This window comes from Phyllobates terribilis, unplaced genomic scaffold, assembly GCF_046119375.1.
Source record: "Phyllobates terribilis strain yellow unplaced genomic scaffold, ASM4611937v1 Scaffold_7__3_contigs__length_470593459, whole genome shotgun sequence".
Classification (NCBI taxonomy): Eukaryota; Metazoa; Chordata; class Amphibia; order Anura; family Dendrobatidae; genus Phyllobates; species Phyllobates terribilis.
Window position 1 is genome coordinate 86,103,127 of NW_027362767.1, and position 19,689 is coordinate 86,122,815.

At 47.3% G+C, this 19,689-nt stretch overlaps 1 pseudogene; it reads left to right on the top strand.

The window, feature by feature from the left end:
- The window catches only part of LOC141153786 (putative N-acetylated-alpha-linked acidic dipeptidase), a 190,381-nt pseudogene that overhangs the window by 116,682 nt on the left and 54,010 nt on the right, over positions 1-19,689 (top strand).

The window sequence follows — 19,689 nt, forward strand, 5'->3', positions numbered from 1 at the left end:
CTTAACAAAAAACTCCTTAGCGTATTTGTTTATAAAATAGATGTCCAATACAGGGTGGCATCGACCATTTGTCGAGTTGTGACTAAATTTTCCAACTTTTCAAAGATTTTATGTCAGAATTCTGGCTTGAAAGTTTTGATGTGTCGGGCCCTATGTGTTTCGACATTATGTACTTGTAAAATTCCCAATAAAAAATTATAGTTTTTAAAATAAAGAGAGAATATAATGATATAATGTGTTGCTTTCTAAGTATATTTTTTATATACTACGTTGCATTGGGTAAAATATAGAAGGACATGATTGTCAACCTTTTACTGGCCGGGATTGTTAGTTGTTTGCAATAAAGTGTATCCAATAAATGGAAACAATCCGTTTTGGCTAACATTATGCTTATTGCTTGTATTTCCTTACATATAGTATTGTAATGCAAAGTACAGAATAGCATTGTATGGTAATGCAGATTAGCAATAAATATAAATAAATACATTTTACCTCCCAACAGGAATTGGGAAAAGCTTTAGGGCCTCGAACTGTAGCCTACCTCAATGTGGACTCGTCCCTTTCAGGTTAAGTATAATAAACATAACTGGTTTACAAATTAATGTTTTAATAAATACATTTATGTGATATATTTTTTTCTAGAAAAGCTGCCATTTATGTCTGGTCTTACAATTTATTAAAGTGAATACCAATCTAGCCACCTATGGACAAGAGTCGCAATGTTTCTGCAGAAAATGCAGACCCATTTTCCTAGTCTAACTTGGAGAATCTGTCTCATCAAAATTTTTAACTCCATTAATATATTGCAATCATCATATAATACAGCACTGTGTGTACTTACAATTGCTCATTTTGCCCAGATAATTCTTCTTTTTTAGAAACAGGAAGTCTCTTGTCCCTGCATTAATCATTCCCCTCTTCAATTCCTGACCCAACGGTTCCCTCCTCCCCCTGCCAGGGAATTTTGCAGTGACTTATGACTCATGCAGACAAAATTGACCACCTGTTTCTACATAGAGCTTAGAGGTTTTTAATCACGTGATGTCACAGACCTAATGGAAAAGAGAAGAATTAACGGTGTAGAAAGGCAAAATGAGCAATTGTATGTATACAGTGGCATATAATATGATGGTTGCAATATATTAAAAGGATAAAAACTTTGATGGGAGGAGGAGTGCTTCTTTAATCTCACTAGGCTATAGCTAAATGAGAACGAAAATAAGTGCCAAGGTAAACTAAATAAAGTGCATAATGCTCTTTTAAGCCTTTGTTCCAATGGTTGAATAAAGTACCGTATATACACCTTGATCCACCCTCACAAGCCAAAATATGGTTAATAACCAGGTAAGTATAAATAGACTAGATGGTGGCCCGATTCTAACGCATCGGGTATTCTAGAATATGTATGTGGCCGACCGGGCGCAATCAGCAAATCGGTGTTTAAATTTGGCGCCAATATCGTTGATTGCGCCGCCCCTATCCTCCCTTCACACTTGCCTTCGGGAGATCAGCGGCCCTAGCCGCTGATCTCCCGACGGTAGCCGCATGGAGGTCAGCGGCTCCGCCGGTCGGGGTACTTATGCTGCGAGCAGCAGCTGACCTCTGTGCAGAGCGGTGTTTAAATTTGGCGCCAATATCGCTGATTGGTCGCGGCCGCCGGCCACGACCAATCAGCAGAGCGGTGTTTAAATTTGGCACCAATATCGCTGATTGGTCGCGGCCAGCAAATCGTATTAGTGAGGAACGGGGAACGGCGCTGCCAGTGCGGGTACTTCCGCTGCGAGCAGCCGGGAGATGACTGGCTGCTCGCAGCAGAAGTTTCCCAACCGGCGGTGCCGCTCCCTGGTCCTCCCTTAACACTTGCCATCGGGAGATCAGCGGTCTTAGCCGCTGATCTCCTGACGGTAGCCGCATGGAGGTCAGCGGCGCCGCCGGTCGGGGTACTTCTGCTGCGAGCAGCCCGGAGATGACCGGCTAGGGCCGGTCATCTCCCGGCTGCATCGCCGCTGACCTCCGTGCGACAGATGAGCCGCTAACGGCCGCCATCTTTTTCTGAAATCCTGCGTCGCTGATTGGCCGCGGCCGGACCAATCAGCGACGCGGGATTTCCTGGACAGAAGGACAGACAGACGGGATAAGACGATTATATATACTTGATATGATAAAAGATGCCTAATGTAAAGTGCTTAGTGTGGTTTTGCTAATGCATTTATATGTATACCTCCTGATCTACAACATAGCCCAAGGTCTGGTGAACTTACTATTTAATGCTGGTTAGAGTCCACATGTGGAGAGATAACCCCAAGTCTACCCCTCTTGATGCCAACATCACTTGATCAATTGCCATAATTTTTTAATATCTTCTGTAATTCCTCAATTGTTCTATCCATGTTCTTAAATGAGGCAGTATTTTTATCAACAATTAATGACCAGGTGGTAGCTGTCAATTACCACCCTTGGACCAAATCCAAGTCCTCAAGTTCAAAGGAGGGGTAAACCTGTACTCTTAATCCTCTTGGGATAATCTTTTGATCCATATAATTTTCAAATAAGGTCCTATTCCACCATACTCTGAATTTCTTCTGTAGTGCTGCTTTATATTGTTGAATAAGATCCCTATTATTGGTGACAATATCCTGGGGGTGCCACCTGCTACCTGCTTAAATAAATCTAGGGCCTTTGTACGCCAAGAAATCTCTGGCTTTTAAATCCATTTCGTGGATTTAATGTGGACAACCTATATGGAAAGAGTGATAAATAGCCATTAGCACGTCCAGATATCAAAATCAATGCCTACCACGTCAGACTAAATATTACCACACAACCCAAGATACGGGTGATCCAAGGGTTAATGAAGAGATATACAGCTCTGGCAAAAATTAAGAAACCACTGCAAAATTTTCAGTTTCTCTGATTTTTCTCTTTATAGGTATATTTTTGAGTAAAATGTACATTGTTGTTTTATTCTATAAACTACTGACAATATGTCTCTGAAATTCAAAGCTAAAAATTTTGTATTTATTTGCAGCAAATGAGAAATCGTCAAAATACTAAAAAAGAAACAGTGCTTGCAGACCTCAAATTACTCATGTTTTAACTCAGGAACAGTTCAGACATCAATATTTGGTAGACTAACCATGATTTTTAATCACAGCTTTCATGTGTCTTGCCATGCTTTCCACCAGTCTTTCCATGCTTTCCACTAGAAAACTGTTCAGTGGTCTCTTAATTTTTGCCAGAGCTGTATGCTGAAAATGTTTTAAAATTATTAATTTTATTCAAACAATATAGTAAAAATAATTATTAAATATAAAATAGCAGGGAGAGTCCGTATCAACGAACCACATGTGAGCCAGTCCAATATAAATGCCTTAGCAAAACCACACTAAGCACTTTACATTAGTCATATCTATTTACACTTACCTGGTTATTAACCATATATTGGCTTGTAAGGGTGGATCAAAGTGTATATACTTTATTCAACAATTGGAACAAGGGTTTACAAGAGCATTATGCTCATTATTTAGTTTACATTGCCACTTTGTTAATTAATATCAAGCTTCCATATTTGATTTGAAATATACTTCTGCTACATTGCACTTTATTTAGCCTATATTGTACTGTGTATATAAGCTCTCTACCCCATCATCCCACACTCCACCTGACATTTATTTGTATGTATATTGGAATTATACAAATCTTTATCTGTTTGGGAAAACCTATTGCCAATGTTTTATATTGCCCATAACCTTTGGCTACAATATTTTTGGACTGATTCACATGTGGTTCGTTGATGCGGACTCTCCTTGCTATTGTATGTTTAATAATTGTTTTTAATATATTGTTTGAATAAAATGAATAATTTTAAAACATTTTCAGCAAATATCTCTTTTTTAACCCTTGGATCACCCGTATCTTGGGTTTTGTTGTTATATAGGAGAAGGAAAATATGCAGAGCATCTATTTGGATTTGTACACAGAAAACTTACTGCATATTACGCTACGTTCCCACAATGAGCTTTTGGCGAGTTTTTTTATGCTGCGTATTTTCGAAAAAATGCAAGTAACCTATTTTACTTAATGGGTGTAGAAATGGTGCAGAAAATCTGCAACATCAAAAACTCACCAAAATCGTGGGAACAAAGCCCTATAGTGTCAGTCATATGAAAGAAAATTAAGGATTGCAGAATTTTTCTGCTTGGAAATTGACATGCAGTTTGGATTTTAACTCCTTCCGGACATGCATGTGTAGCACCCTGAGGATTCGGCTGCTACAGGAGTATTGCACCTCAACCCAGAGGTGTGATATTCCACTCCCGGGTAAGGATGGAGTGTGGAACTGAGCTCGGTAGGCTGCATGCACTACACACATCCCATTTCCGAGGAACAGGCCGACGGTACTCCCACTTAGAAATGTGCAGGTACGACCGAGTCTGTTCCTGGCTGGAGTGGGAGGGGGGTGGTACATCCCATGTAGTGTAGGGGCAGATAGGGGGAGCAGCCTGGGTAAAGTTAGGAGCTCATTGGGTGCTGGTCACCTGAGCTCACACATAGAGGGTGTATATAAGGTGGGCACCAACTAAGATCAGGGTCAGATGCAGAGAACAAGTCAGTAGCAGACAGCAAGACAGCTGCAGAGGAGCAGACAGCAAGCAGAGAGGAAGTCAGCCTGCAGCAAGAGAGAGACCCTGAGTGAGAGAGGAGCAAAGGAGGAGTACCCAGAGGGGAAAACAGAGAGGACCCAAGAACCCAAATTAAAGCACCGGGTGAGGAGTCGGCACAGGGTACCGGAACCCAAGCTGGTGGGGGCAGAAAACACACCCTAGCCAGAGACCGGAGGCCGTGGGCAGCATCTGCCACGGCCACCCATCACATCCACCCCGAAGGCACACCACATGAAGGGTCAGGGAACCCAAGGCCAAGGGTGTCCCAACAGAAGGCCCGAGGGAGCTGGACCTAGGTGGATCACTGGTGGGGACGGCCAGAGAACGGGACAGAAGGAGAGCTCAGGGCCACGCTCCGGACTTGTTTGGGGGTTGGCTGGATCCAGGACCTGGTGGACGCAGCACGGCTCGGGTGGTCACTAGCAGCTGGAGTGACCAGTACAACATCTGCAGTAAGTAAACACCCTTAACTGCACTACCCGACTCTGTCTTCATTGCCGTCTGCACTGCACCACCACAACCCCCATCCTCTGCACCTGTCCCCCCTGAGGCTATACCCCTCCCGTTGGGGGTTATTTCATCAAGCTGCGCACCCACCATCAGCCTCAGCGGACCCTGCTGCAGCGGCGGCCACAGTGACCGCAACACAACGGGTGGCGTAGTCGACATTAAGAACTTAATAACATCTGTAGGACTGCCACATACACTGAGCTTGACGCCCTGGGCACGGGGCCGGGTCACAGCCGCTCGGAGACTACAACCCCCCATCTGATCCGGTGCCGGGTATTCCCCTCAAAAAGGAATATGTCCCAGGGGGCGCGTCACATGTACAGTACAAACCAAAAGTTTGGACACACCTTCTCATTTAAAGATTTTTCTGTATTTTCATGACTATGAAAATTGTACATTCACACTGAAGGCATCAAAACTATGAATTAACACATGTGGAATTCTATACTTAACAAAAAAGTGTGAAACAACTGAAAATATGTCTTATATTCTAGGTTCTTCAAAGTAGCCACCTTTTGCTTTGATGACTGCTTTGCACACTCTTGGCATTCTCTTGATGAGCTTCAAGAGGTAGTCACCGGAAATGGTCTTCCAACAATCTTGAAGGAGTTCCCAGAGATGCTTAGCACTTGTTGGCCCTTTTACCTTCACTCTGCGGTCCAGTTCACCCCAAAACATCTCGATTGGGTTCAGATCTGGTGACTGTGGAGGCCAGGTCATCTGGTGTAGCACCCCATCACTCTCCTTCTTGGTCAAATAGCCCTTACACAGCCTGGAGGTGTGTTTGGGGTCATTGTCCTGTTGAAAAATAAATGATGGTCCAACTAAACGCAAACTGGATGGAATAGCATGCCGCTGCAAGATGCTGTGGTAGCCATGCTGGTTCAATATGCCTTCAATTTTGAATAAATCCCTAACAGTGTCACCAGCAAAGCACCCCCACACCATCACACCTCCTCCTCCATGCTTCACGGTGGGAACCAGGCATGTAGAGTCCATCCGTTCACCTTTTCTGCGTCGCACATAGACACGGTGGTTGGAACCAAAAATCTCAAATTTGGACTCATCAGACCAAAGCACAGATTTCCACTGGTCTAATGTCCATTCCTTGTGTTCTTTAGCCCAAACAAGTCTCTTCTGCTTGTTGCCTGTCCTTAGCAGTGGTTTCCTAGCAGCTATTTTACCATGAAGGCCTGCTGCACAAAGTCTCCTCTTAACAGTTGTTGTAGAGATGTGTCTGCTGCTAGAACTCTGTATGGCATTGACCTGGTCTCTAATCTGAGCTGCTGTTAACCTGCGATTTCTGAGGCAGGTGACTCGGATAAACTTATCCTCAGAAGCAGAGGTGACTCTTGGTCTTCCTTTCCTGGGGCGGTCCTCATGTGAGCCAGTTTCTTTGTAGCACTTGATGGTTTTTGCAACCGCACTTGGGGACACTTTCAAAGTTTGCCCAATTTTTCGGACTGACTGACCTTCATTTCTTAAAGTAATGATGGCCACTTGTTTTTCTTTACTTAGCTGCTTTTTTCTTGCCATAATACAAATTCTAACAGTCTATTCAGTAGGACTATCAGCTGTGTATCCACCAGACTTCTGCACAACACAACTGATGGTCCCAACCCCATTTATAAGGCAAGAAATCCCACTTATTAAACCTGACAGGGCACACCTGTGAAGTGAAAACTATTTCCGGTGACTACCTCTTGAAGCTCATCAAGAGAATGCCAAGAGTGTGCAAAGCAGTCATCAAAGCAAAAGGTGGCTACTTTGAAGAACCTAGAATATAAGACATATTTTCAGTTGTTTCACACTTTTTTGTTAAGTATATAATTTCACATGTGTTAATTCATAGTTTTGATGCCTTCAGTGTGAATGTACAATTTTCATAGTCATGAAAATACAGAAAAAATCTTAAATGAGAAGGTGTGTCCAAACTTTTGGTCTGTACTGTACATCACACGCCGACCGTGGGTGTATGGAGCAGGCTGAGCCCCCTCCATACACAGTGGATGCTGGCTGTGTTACACAGCCAACAAACCTCTCTAACAACAGCGACCAGAGGTAGCTGTGATTGCTTCTACTAACCCCTTAAATGTCGCTACTCTGACCGTGACCTTTAAGGTAAGCTGTTTCAGATGCCCATTACTTGGGGCGCTGATGTTTTACCACGGCAGCAGGAGGCCTGCTGAAAACCTTCATGGCTCTCATGTTGATATTCTTAATGATGCAAGACCACTATTTTCATTTTAATGCAGTATATAGAACAACTGAGTAAATGATTGCAGGTTCAAGTCCGCTTGCAGGTTCATCAAGTCCCCTAAAGGTTAAAAAAAAATGTTTTGAAAAATATAAAAGAAAATTATGATAAAAAGTTTGAATCGCCTCTTTTCCAAGATTAAAAATATATAAATATATTTAAAAGTCCACTGAATTAGATGTATAACAAAGTGTACACTATTACAAATTGACTCACAGAATATACGGATTAAAACATTTTCTTTATTAGTTACTAATTAAAACCTAAAAGTTGGCTATAAATATACTCATTTACTATGTCTCCCCAAACAAATATTAACTCAGGTGATTAATTAAAATAGTAAGTAAAAAAGAGAGAAAAGCAAGAAAATGAGGAATAAGATACTAGGTTAGGTAATGGGCAATATGAAGTGTCCCAAGGGGAACATCATCCTATTAACCAACTAGTGTCAATTCTATCTAACAGCGGAGGTTGGCACCCTAATTAAGCGCAAATGGCGCCCCCGCTCAATGTCGACTCACCCTGGTATCTCCTATTAAATTACATATATATTATATAGGCTGCATTAAATAGCTAATGCACAAAAATCATGTAGCATAACCTAATAGGTTGCCAAAAAATACATAGTGACGCGGCCATCCAGTGAGCGAGGCCAAATAGAGGGCAGAGCCTCGCTTCATACAAGTGTATGGAGCAAGGACATGCCCACTAGATGGGCTCTGGCTGGGAGTATGTATAATGCATACGTACCATACTGTGTGCTGCGGGGATTCACCGGTTTCCGAGCCGGAGCGTATTTATGAGTTATACATACTCCCGGCCAGAGCCCGTCCAGTGGGTGCGGCCTTGCTCCATATACTTGTATGGAGCGAGGCTGCGCCTGCTAGATGGGCTCTGCCCAGAGAATGTATAATGCATATGTACCCTCTGGTCCCTGCTGAGAAACCGGCGAATCCCTGCAGTGCACAGTCCGTATGCTGGGGGGATTCATAAGTCTACAGTCACACAGAGTGACTGCAGACTTATCGATTTGGACCGGACAACCCCTTTAATCTGCATGTGGCTTCTCTGCAGACCTAACTTTGAAGCACTGACTGGTTCTTAGATAAAACTTTATAAATACAGAACATACGCAGAATTCAATACCCCACGTTCATGCATTATCCCGCAAACATCTGCCCTTATACTCTGTTCAGTATAGAACCTATAAATGGAATACTACACAATAAAGCACAAACCTCGGTACTGCATTAAGAGCCTTTTCTAAGTCACGGATAACCACTTCATATGATGAACTAGAACACTTTGACCTTGTGCTATAATGATCAAGTATGCTATTTACTTTGATTGATGTGCTTTGAAATGCTCCTTTTTATCTTGCACTTTGTTCTGTATTTTGGATCCATTCATCGATGTCATCATACATTTTCTATTATACTTTTTCATCCTTAACTATTTTGCACGAATCCCTTGTGAGCATAGGGTTATTCTAGTCTTACGCTGACAGTACCACTGCATTTGGAGCCACAGTAATTGTTTACAGGCCTTTTAAATAGAGATGAGTAGATCTGCGGTGTTAGAAACAAATCTTCTGAATTCCGCGGTTCCACATGAATTCACACGTTTGAGATTCAATGTGCAATTCAGACAAAAAAAAATTCCCACACTGCTGAAGCATCAGAGACCAGGCCAAGGTCTTTTTACGTAGCCATGCGAGACTCCCCATATTGCCCTGCAGCTGTGACATCTTACGGATTGTCACACCTTGTACCGTGGTGGTGAGTACCAGGGACATCACAGAACAGCAATTTGCAGTGGAGCACAGTTTGTACAGTTGAGTCGTTTTCTATCTCCAGAGACACTATGTAAGTCTCTCTCTCCTGTAGAGTGTAAGTTCCTATGATCTGTGGATCCTCACTTTCTCTCTTCTGTAAAGTGTTTCATGGTTGTAGACTGTAAGCTCTTATGGTCTGCAGGGTCCTCTCTCTCTCCTGTAGAGTGTAAGGTCTTATGGTCAGCAGGGTCCGCTCTCTCTCTCTCCTGTAGAGTGTAAGCTCTTATGGTCAGCAGGGTCCTCTCTCTCTCTCCTGTAGAGTGTAAGGTCTTATGGTCAGCTGGGTTCCCTCTCTCTCCTGTAGAGTATAAGTGACGCGCCCCCTGGGCCTGTGCTGTGCAGGGGATACCCGGAGCCAGATCGCTGGTGGTTGTAGTCCTCCGTGGCTGTGACCCGGTCCGTGCCCAGGGTGGTCAAACCAGTGGCTGTCTGAGTGTGATAACAAATGTCCGACTACGCCACCCGTGGATTGCGGTCAGTGGGGACTGCCGCTGCGCTGCAGACCGCTGAGGCTGATGTTGTATGCGCAGCCAAGTATGGGATAACTCCCCACGGGAGAAGTATTGCCTCAGGGCAGCTAGTGTGGATGATGGGAGTGATGGTGTGAGCGTCCCAGTACTGATGGTGCTGGTGCAGCGATGAAACACAGAGATGTGTGGTTGCAGTTTCCAATGCTTTACTCACAGTTGTTATTCGTGTCAATCCTGCAGGCGATGACTGCCCAGGCCGTGCTGCGTCCACCAGGCAAGGGGCTCGACCAACTCCCAGGCAATTCCAGAGCGTGGCACAGGGCTCCCCTCTCTTCCCTTCTCTGGCCGTCCTCACCAGTGACCCACCTTTGTCCAGCTTCCTCGGGCCTTCTATTGGCAAAACCTATCTCCTGTTTCCCTGACCCTATATGGTATGCTTTCCTGGTGGATGTAGTGAGGGGTCGCACCAAGATGTGGTCACAACCTCTGGTCTTTGGCTAAGGAATCTGTTGCCTCCACCAATTTGGGTTCCGGTACCCTGCTCTGCCAACCCTTCACCCGCAATCTCCTGGGCCTTTGGGGTTCCTTCTGCCTTCGTGTCTCTGGGCCTTTCTTAATGTTCTGTTCCTTGTTTCCTTTCTCACTTCTGTTCCTGTTCTCTCTGCTGTTTCTTGCCTCTACTCCAGGCCCGCCTCATGGAGCTGGGCCCAGACTGAGCCACAGCTCCCTGTCAGCCCTCTCTGGCTGAACTCCTCTCTGAACTGAACTGAACTGACTCTAAGATGGTGCCCACCTTATATACCTCCCTCTATGTGTGAGCGCAGGTGACTAGCAACCAATGGGCTCCTACCTATGCCCAGAGACCCACCCCTATCTGCTCCTACACCACTGGGTTTTCCTCCCCCTCCCCACTCCAGCCAGGGACAGATGCTGTCGTGCCTGCACTTCTGTGGGAGCACCGTTGAGCTGTCCCTCGGAAATGGGGTGTGTGTGGTGCATGCAGCCTAACGAGTCCTGGTCCACACTCCATCCTTACCCGAGAGTAGAATATCACACCTCTGGTTTGAGGTGCAATACCCCTGTAGCAGCCGAGCCCTCGGGGTGCTACATAAGCTCTTATGGTCAGCAGGGTCCTCTCTCTCTCTCGTGTAGAGTGTAAGTTCCTATGATCTGTGGGCCTCACTTTCTCTCTTCAGTAAAGTGTTTCATGTTTTGCAGGGTCCTTTCTTCCTCTCTCCTGTAGAGTGTAAGCTCTTCTGATCAGTAGGGTTCTTTCTCTTCAGTAGAGTGTAAGCTCTTATGGTCAGCTGGGTCCTCTCTCACTCTCCTGTAGAGTGTAATCTCTTATGGTCAGCAGGGTCCTCTTTCTCTCTCTCCTGTAGAGTGTAAGGTCTTATGGTCAGCGGCGTACTCTCTTTCTCATGTAGAGTGTAAGCTCTTATGGTTAGTGGGGTCCTCTCTCTCTCTCTCTCTCTCTCCTGTAGAGTGGAAGCTCTTCTGAACAGCAGGGTCCTCTCTCTCCTGTAGAGTGTAGGCTCTTATGAACAACGGGATCCTCGCTCTCCTGTAGAGTGTAAGCTCTTATGATAAGCGGGTTCCTCGCTTTCCTGTCGATTGTAAGCTCTTATGGTCAGCGGGGTCCTCTCTCTCCTGTAGAGTGTAATCTTTTATGGTCAGCAGGAACAGAAAAAACTGACAGCACTTCCAATACAAGAAATAGGTGTGAACAGGTGCTTACTAGGAGCCGTTATCTCCCTAAAATACTAACAAAGCAAGCAGCACACTGCAAAGCTAAGTATGCAAACATGAAATATATGAAATTTGAATAGTATTACTGCTCTAGAAAATAGAAATAAATGAGAAATCTCAGCGCATAAATTGGCCAATTCATGTGTACCTGGTAGCCGCGATAAGGCGTTTCTCTAAGTACCAAGACCCTACCAATGTGAATACCTCTCTAAGGGACATCCAGACGTCTGCTTATGTGTGGGAAAGTAAGATCCTACTGCAATTAAAACTGCCTGCGGCATAGAGGTGGAGTACTCAGTCAAAGCTATGGTCAGCAGGGTCCTCTCTCTCCTGTGGAGTGTAAGCTCTTATGATTAGCGGAGTCCTCTCTCTCCTGTGGAGTGTAAGCTCTTATAATCAGCACGGTTTTCTCTCGTGTATTTTCCAAGCAATTACAAGCTTTCCAGCATTAAGAGTGATGAAAATGTATTTGTCGCAAATCAAATTTTGAGGGAAATTCAGCAAAGTCGAATTTCAAAAGATCCGCTCATCTCTACTTTTAAATCACAAATGGATTACTCTTCCTCCAACTAGAGAGATATCATAATAAACTTTCTAATCATTGCCATATACAGTATGAATAGTGTGCCCTCTAGCTTGATCAGCCAAGTGGCCATTTGCATTATATATTCTCCACAATGTATCCCACCTGCCGAGCCCTGGAGAACACCATGTAGATCCCACAACACTTTAACAAAGGACCTCATTACTTCATATCTGTCCCACTGTTTTTTGTTTTTTTCATAATGTATTGTTAAAGGAATTAACAAGGAATCTAAATATACAATTCATCAAAGCAACACTGAATATAGGGCTCAGGATATAGAAACATGCATATGTAGCACCCTGAGGATTCGGCTGCTACAGGGGTATTGCACCTCAACCCAGAGGTGTGATATTCCACTCCCGGGTAAGGATGGAGTGTGGAACTGAGCTCGGTAGGCTGCATGCACTACATACATCCCATTTCCGAGGAGCAGACCGACAGTACTCCCACTTAGAAATGTGCAGGTACGACCGAGTCTGTTCCTGGCTGGAGTGGGAGGGGGGTGGTACATCCCAAGTAGTGTAGGGGCAGATAGGGGGAGCAGCCTGGGTAAAGATAGGAGCTCATTGGGTGCTGGTCACCTGAGCTCACACATAGAGGGTGTATATAAGGTGGGCACCATCAAAGATCAGGGTCAGTCAGTCTTTGCAGAGCAGTCAGTCTGTCAGAGTCAGGAAGAGGAGCAGAGCAGATCCAAAGAGAGAGAGAGAGGAGAAAGAAGGAAAGACCCAGAGAGGGAACAAAGAGAGGACTCCGAGAGCCCAAATTCAAGCTACGGGTGAAGAGTCGGCATTAGGGTACCGGAACCCAAGCTGGTGGGGGCAAAAACACACCCCAGCCAGAGACCGGAGGCCGTGGGCAGCGTCTGCCACGGCCACCCACCACATCCACCACGAAGGCATACCACGTGGAGGGTCAGGGAACCCAAGGCCAAGGGTCACCCAACAGAAGGCCCGAGGGAGCTGGACCTGGGTGGATCAATAGTGGGGACGGCCAGAGAAAGGACAGAAGGAGAGCTCAGGGTCACGCTCCGGACTCGCTTGGGGGTTGGCTGGATCCAGGACCTGGTGGACGCAGCACGGCTCGGGAGGTCACTTGAAGCTGGAGTGACCGGAACATCAGCAGTGAGTAAATACCCTAAACTGCACAACCCGACTCTGTCTTCCTTTAACACCTATGCTGCACCACCACAACCCCCATCCTCTGCACCTGACCCCCTGAGGCTATACCCCACCCGTTGGGGGTTATACCACCAAAAGCTGCACCTACACCATCAGCCTCAGCGGACCCTGCTGCAGCGGCGGCCATAGTGACCGCAATACAACGGGTGGCGTAGTCGACAATAAAGAACTTATAACATCTGTAGGACTGCCACATACAACTGAGTTTGACACCCTGGGCACGGACCGGGTCACAGCCACTCGGAAGACTACAACTCCCATCTGATCCGGCTCCGGATATTCCCCCTAAAGAATATGGCCCAGGGGGCGCGTCAACTTTGGCGTAGTCGGCAGGATTACGTGCCCGCAACACCCGGGTACTGCGTGCCTGAAGAAAAGTGCAAGTTTACCTCAAAAAGAAGTCTCCTGCTGGTTCCGGAGGGTCCCCGCCATCGGACCCCATCACCAGTCGATTCCCGCCGGTTGTCCGCCATTAACAGCTTTTTCCCGCCATCTGCAGAGTTTCCCGCCACTGGGAAGCGATTCCCGCCATTTCCAAAGGTTTCCCGCCTTGGAAGAGCGGACGCCATTATGGGCGTGCCAAAGGATGGCGAGAGGCCACCTCCCATCGTGGGCCAGGACCGAAAATGGCGCCAAAAGTTGAAACCGCCCCCACCAACAGAGACTGTGATGCTAGAGGTGTCTGTCAGCGTGAAAGAACAGCCCCTGGAGCTGACAATCACCAAGTGGCCCCGGGACCGCCCTCGAAGGGGGAGGAGACGAAAGGAGAGAACAAAGATGGGTGTCGCTTGGAGCAGTCGAGAGCGAGCGCACCCGGAGGCAAGAAGCCGGGAGAAGAATATCGGAGGAGCTTACCCGGAGATGGCGAGAAGGCAGAGCAGCACCGGCCCGTTGGCCAGGAGCCTGCTAGAAACAGAAGAGGGAGAGCAGAGCAGCACCGGCCCGTTGGCCAGGAGCCTGCTGGAAACAACTGTAGAAGAGCAGAGCAGCACCGACCCGTTGGTCAGGAGCCTGCTGGAAACAACGACCCCACTAGGCCTAGTGGAGGTCCTAGCACAGCTCCCCCGAGACCGGGAGTGTGCGCAGACCGCTCTGGAGGGCCTCGCAAGGAGGATGGCCCGGGTGCAGCGAGAGACGTTGGCGCAGTGGAGCCGTGAGATGGCCCAGCAGACCGAGACCTGTCAGCGGAGCACGCCACCCAAGACGAGGAGACCGACCGCCTCTGAGGATGGCGCGGGAGGACTGAAGGCCGGAGACGGCGCCGAGAAGGGAGCCGAACGAGTGGAGGCAGGTAAAGGGGACGTCTATACCCCAAACCGGGAAACCGCGTACCTGCCCCAGCTCCCCGTCGCAGAGCCCGAAGTCTATCCTGCCGTGCCCGTCGCTGCAACGTCACCGCCGCAGACTAGGCCTCAAACGGGAGCCGCGACCCCTGTGACGTCACACGCCTCGACCCCGAGCGTGACCAAGCAGGAAGTACCACCAGCCTGGTCGCAAGGCCTAGTACCCCCGGGCGCCGCAATACCAACAGCGCCCCCTACCTCCGCGGAGCCCCCGGCCTGGTCGCAGGGCCAAGTAGCCCAGGGCGCCGCCGTCCTTACGGTGCCCTTCACCTTCCAGATACCCCAGGCCTGGCCGCAAGGCCCGGGCAACCCGGGCGCTAACACCACCGCGCCCATAAGACCTAAAGTGCCGCATCTGGGAGAGGACCTGTACGCCCAGCATACGTGCCCGGATGGGCAGCCATTTATATGGCCACCGGAGTTCCACCATCCCCGACTCCGGAGAGAGAGACCCCTGGATGAACCCCTGATCCCGGCTCCAAAGCCCGTAAAGAGGATCTCGCCCCCGCTAGCAGAAGCGCAGTTCGAGTGGGACCCCACCGGAGAAGATCTCATGGGGTTCACTCAAGAGACTCGGGCAGCTGCAGCGGAGCGTGCTGAGTGCTGCCGCCAACAGCTCGAGGACTTTGAGAGGGAGCGGAGAGAGAGGCGGGTCCGGGAACAGCAAGCTCAAGTAAGGAGCGCGGAGCAGAAGAGCCGGGCCAGGAGAGACCCCCGTGCAGCGCATAGTCCCCGCACCACCGGGACTGTGATAAAGTTTAACATGCAGCATGGGTGGGGCTTCATCCGAGACCACCGCACCCTAGGCGACGTCTTCGTGACCAGGAGAGACGTTGAGTCCCACCTACCGGAGGGACACAGAGGTCGTGACCTTTACATCGGGGACGAGGTCACCTTCACCCGGCACAAGTGTGCCAAAGGACCCTACGCCCTCCATGTGCATCGCCTGACGGAGGAAGAGCTGCGGTGTGAGGAGGAAGAACAAGAGGACCCGGACGGGTCTGAAACTAGAGCCAAAGGTAACAATAAAGAAAGAGCAGGAGGACGCCGTCGCTAAGTACAGCGAAGCAGGAGCTGTATATAGTTGCCCGTCGGGGCACCATAAACTGAAACTGTTACTGTTGCTAATGTAGTCCCCGTTGGGACCAGCAAGTGTAAACTGTTACCCGATTAACCCCTAAATCCCACTGACCGAGGACTGAGAGCGGTCATTCCTCCCCAATACCTGGCCGAGGACTGAGAGCGGCCATATCCCTGTATATAGTTGCGCGTCCTAAAGCGCCCCCTACCGGTTTTATAGGAAAACCAGTTTTCCAAAGAGACTGTCGCACTTTACCCGGTCACACGTTGCACAGTGACCGGAGGAGGAGCCAGAGGCGACGAGAATGATTATATGAAAAGTTTTATATGATGTTTTATTATGTTTATGTTTATGAAAAAAATTTGTATGTTTTGTGGATGTTTATGTCTTACAGCCCGAGGACGTGCTGTGATTTACCAGGGGGGAATGTAGCACCCTGAGGATTCGGCTGCTACAGGGGTATTGCACCTCAACCCAGAGGTGTGATATTCCACTCCCGGGTAAGGATGGAGTGTGGAACTGAGCTCGGTAGGCTGCATGCACTACATACATCCCATTTCCGAGGAGCAGACCGACAGTACTCCCACTTAGAAATGTGCAGGTACGACCGAGTCTGTTCCTGGCTGGAGTGGGAGGGGGGTGGTACATCCCAAGTAGTGTAGGGGCAGATAGGGGGAGCAGCCTGGGTAAAGATAGGAGCTCATTGGGTGCTGGTCACCTGAGCTCACACATAGAGGGTGTATATAAGGTGGGCACCATCAAAGATCAGGGTCAGTCAGTCTTTGCAGAGCAGTCAGTCTGTCAGAGTCAGGAAGAGGAGCAGAGCAGATCCAAAGAGAGAGAGAGAGGAGAAAGAAGGAAAGACCCAGAGAGGGAACAAAGAGAGGACTCCGAGAGCCCAAATTCAAGCTACGGGTGAAGAGTCGGCATTAGGGTACCGGAACCCAAGCTGGTGGGGGCAAAAACACACCCCAGCCAGAGACCGGAGGCCGTGGGCAGCGTCTGCCACGGCCACCCACCACATCCACCACGAAGGCATACCACGTGGAGGGTCAGGGAACCCAAGGCCAAGGGTCACCCAACAGAAGGCCCGAGGGAGCTGGACCTGGGTGGATCAATAGTGGGGACGGCCAGAGAAAGGACAGAAGGAGAGCTCAGGGTCACGCTCCGGACTCGCTTGGGGGTTGGCTGGATCCAGGACCTGGTGGACGCAGCACGGCTCGGGAGGTCACTTGAAGCTGGAGTGACCGGAACATCAGCAGTGAGTAAATACCCTAAACTGCACAACCCGACTCTGTCTTCCTTTAACACCTATGCTGCACCACCACAACCCCCATCCTCTGCACCTGACCCCCTGAGGCTATACCCCACCCGTTGGGGGTTATACCACCAAAAGCTGCACCTACACCATCAGCCTCAGCGGACCCTGCTGCAGCGGCGGCCATAGTGACCGCAATACAACGGGTGGCGTAGTCGACAATAAAGAACTTAATAACATCTGTAGGACTGCCACATACAACTGAGTTTGACACCCTGGGCACGGACCGGGTCACAGCCACTCGGAAGACTACAACTCCCATCTGATCCGGCTCCGGATATTCCCCCTAAAGAATATGGCCCAGGGGGCGCGTCACATACAATTTGCTATTCTGACTTGCAGGATTGTTAAAACTACCGGCTTCTAGCTGGTAGTAGATGGTAAGTAATAAAGCAAATAGCAAATAATGTAGGATTTTAGAGACTGGAATAGAACAAGACTGGCAGCCTGAATGCTGCTTACTGAGAAGGCTTAAAAAAACCTCATATTTTACAATTCTTTCTGGAACGCCTCCCCAAAAAAAAGTTTATCGTGTTAAACGATTCTGCAGATTTTGATTTCCATATGGCTTTCCTACATGGCAGATGTAAAGATAACATTAGCTAAGCCAATAGCTTCATTCTGCTGCAGCGTTATCTCATTGACATTTCGGTTGTGTTTAGTTTGGTCTTGACATTACTTGTTCTTGTGAAAACACTTCTTGATTCATGATTACACCTCTTCCTTACAGGAAATTCCACCCTCAGCGCATTTGCTACTCCCATCCTGCATAAACTTCTGTATGCAGCAGCCAAAAAGGTACATCCATTGAAACCGTACAATAGCAAGAACCAGCCAAAATTAGCTCAATATGTCAGTAATTCATTATACAGTCTGGACATTTTCACTAGGGCTGATCAAAGGGTGTAATGATAATGACCATAGCTTTAAAACTCATTCATCAATGAGGTCAAGTTCACCAGGATGCTTCATTCCCGGGGAACAGACAGCAACAAGCTTTTGTATTTGGGGATATGGGTGAAATATTCATATGTACTCCACATCCCATCCCACATCAATATTTCACTATTCATACATACTCCACATCCCATAATGTGCAAGATTTTGTCATCCAGGATGATATTATGAAGCCCCAATAGTGCACGTACACTTTTGCCTTCGAAACTGGTAAGTTTTCTTATAAGCAATGGTAACGCAACTGGGATCTTTCTGCTATTTTTTATATGAATTCACTGGAGAAATCAGTGACAAATTTATATAAAATACTATCAACATTGATTAAACCTTATTTCTGCAGGTCAGGCTCACGTGTAAGTATTTTCTGGTAATAAAAAAAAATATTCTAAAGGCCAAAATAGGCCCAATCAGCTCTTTGTTACCAGAGGGATAGGGGCCTCATAGCAGTAATCACATCTTTTTTTTTGTAATTTACTTACCTCTGATAGAAAACCAAAAGCTTCATTCTGATTCTCCGAGAAAGGTGTCCTTTTGATAGTATGGGGACAGTAAGTGCGGTCATAAAGACACATGGATACTGCAGACTTAACGTGTAATAATAACTAGAGTTGAGCAAAAAAGGATTTGCAGGACCCTAGGTCCATCAGCCTCATCGGTAGTCTGATCACCAGACAAGAGCCCAACAAAGCTCCTACTGCCTGTGGCATCTCCCGAGACATCTTGCATACGTTGCAGTGTTTATGATGGTGCGGGTCTACTAATCTGAAGAGGCACCAGAGATGCCACAGGTAGGTGGAGGTTTGCAGTACTCAGGTCCAGCAGCAACAGACTGCTGATGCGGCCAGTGGACCAAGGCTCCTGTAAATCGGTTTGCTCAACTCTAACCATAACCAGGTCTTAATGCAATTTTGAGTAGTCATGTGATAGACTGGTTCCCAACCAGCACTGGAAATCCACATAGCATTCGGGTGCCAGTTCCTGCTCTGTAAGACATTTTTTTCAGGCTAATCTCGTGGGTGCTGTCAGTACTCCTGCAAAAGTCAGCAGCAGAAGCGGGGAAGTATTACTTACCCAACTCTTACTGTCATGGAAATTTAACCCTCTAAATGCAGCGTTCAGTAGTGACTGCAGCATCTAGACCAGTGTTCCCCAACTCCAGTCCTTAAGAGCCACCAATGGGTCATGTTTTCAGGAATTCCTTAGTGTTGCATCACCTGGATAAGTAATAATTCAATCACCTGGATAAGTAATAATTCCATCTCCTGTGCTATACTAAGGAAATCCTGAAAACATGACCTGTTGGTGGCTCTTGAGGACTTGAGTCAGTGAACACTTATCTAGATGATTATACACAGGAGGCTCCTGCTTTAACCCATCGGCCCCCCGCAGCTGGAAGCCTAACAATGGCCCCCATTGCTGCCATCTTACTTGTCCTATCAGTCCCTAAGGCACGATCTAATAGACCTTCTAATTGAAGTATTGCAGTTTATTATAAGAGCAACTGACATAATTGAAGTTCAAGTTCCCTGGTGGGACTAAAATAAATAGTTAAAAAGGTAATAAGTTTAAAAACACTTTATATTGTAAAAAATATAAAAGAAGCAAAAAAAAAGCACATCCTTAGTAACACTGCATTTGCAACGATTTGACTGATATAATGCAAGAATTGTTGTTTTTCTTGTCTAACCCCCTCAAAAAAATGGAATAAGCAATAAAAAATCCTATTTATCCCAGAAAGG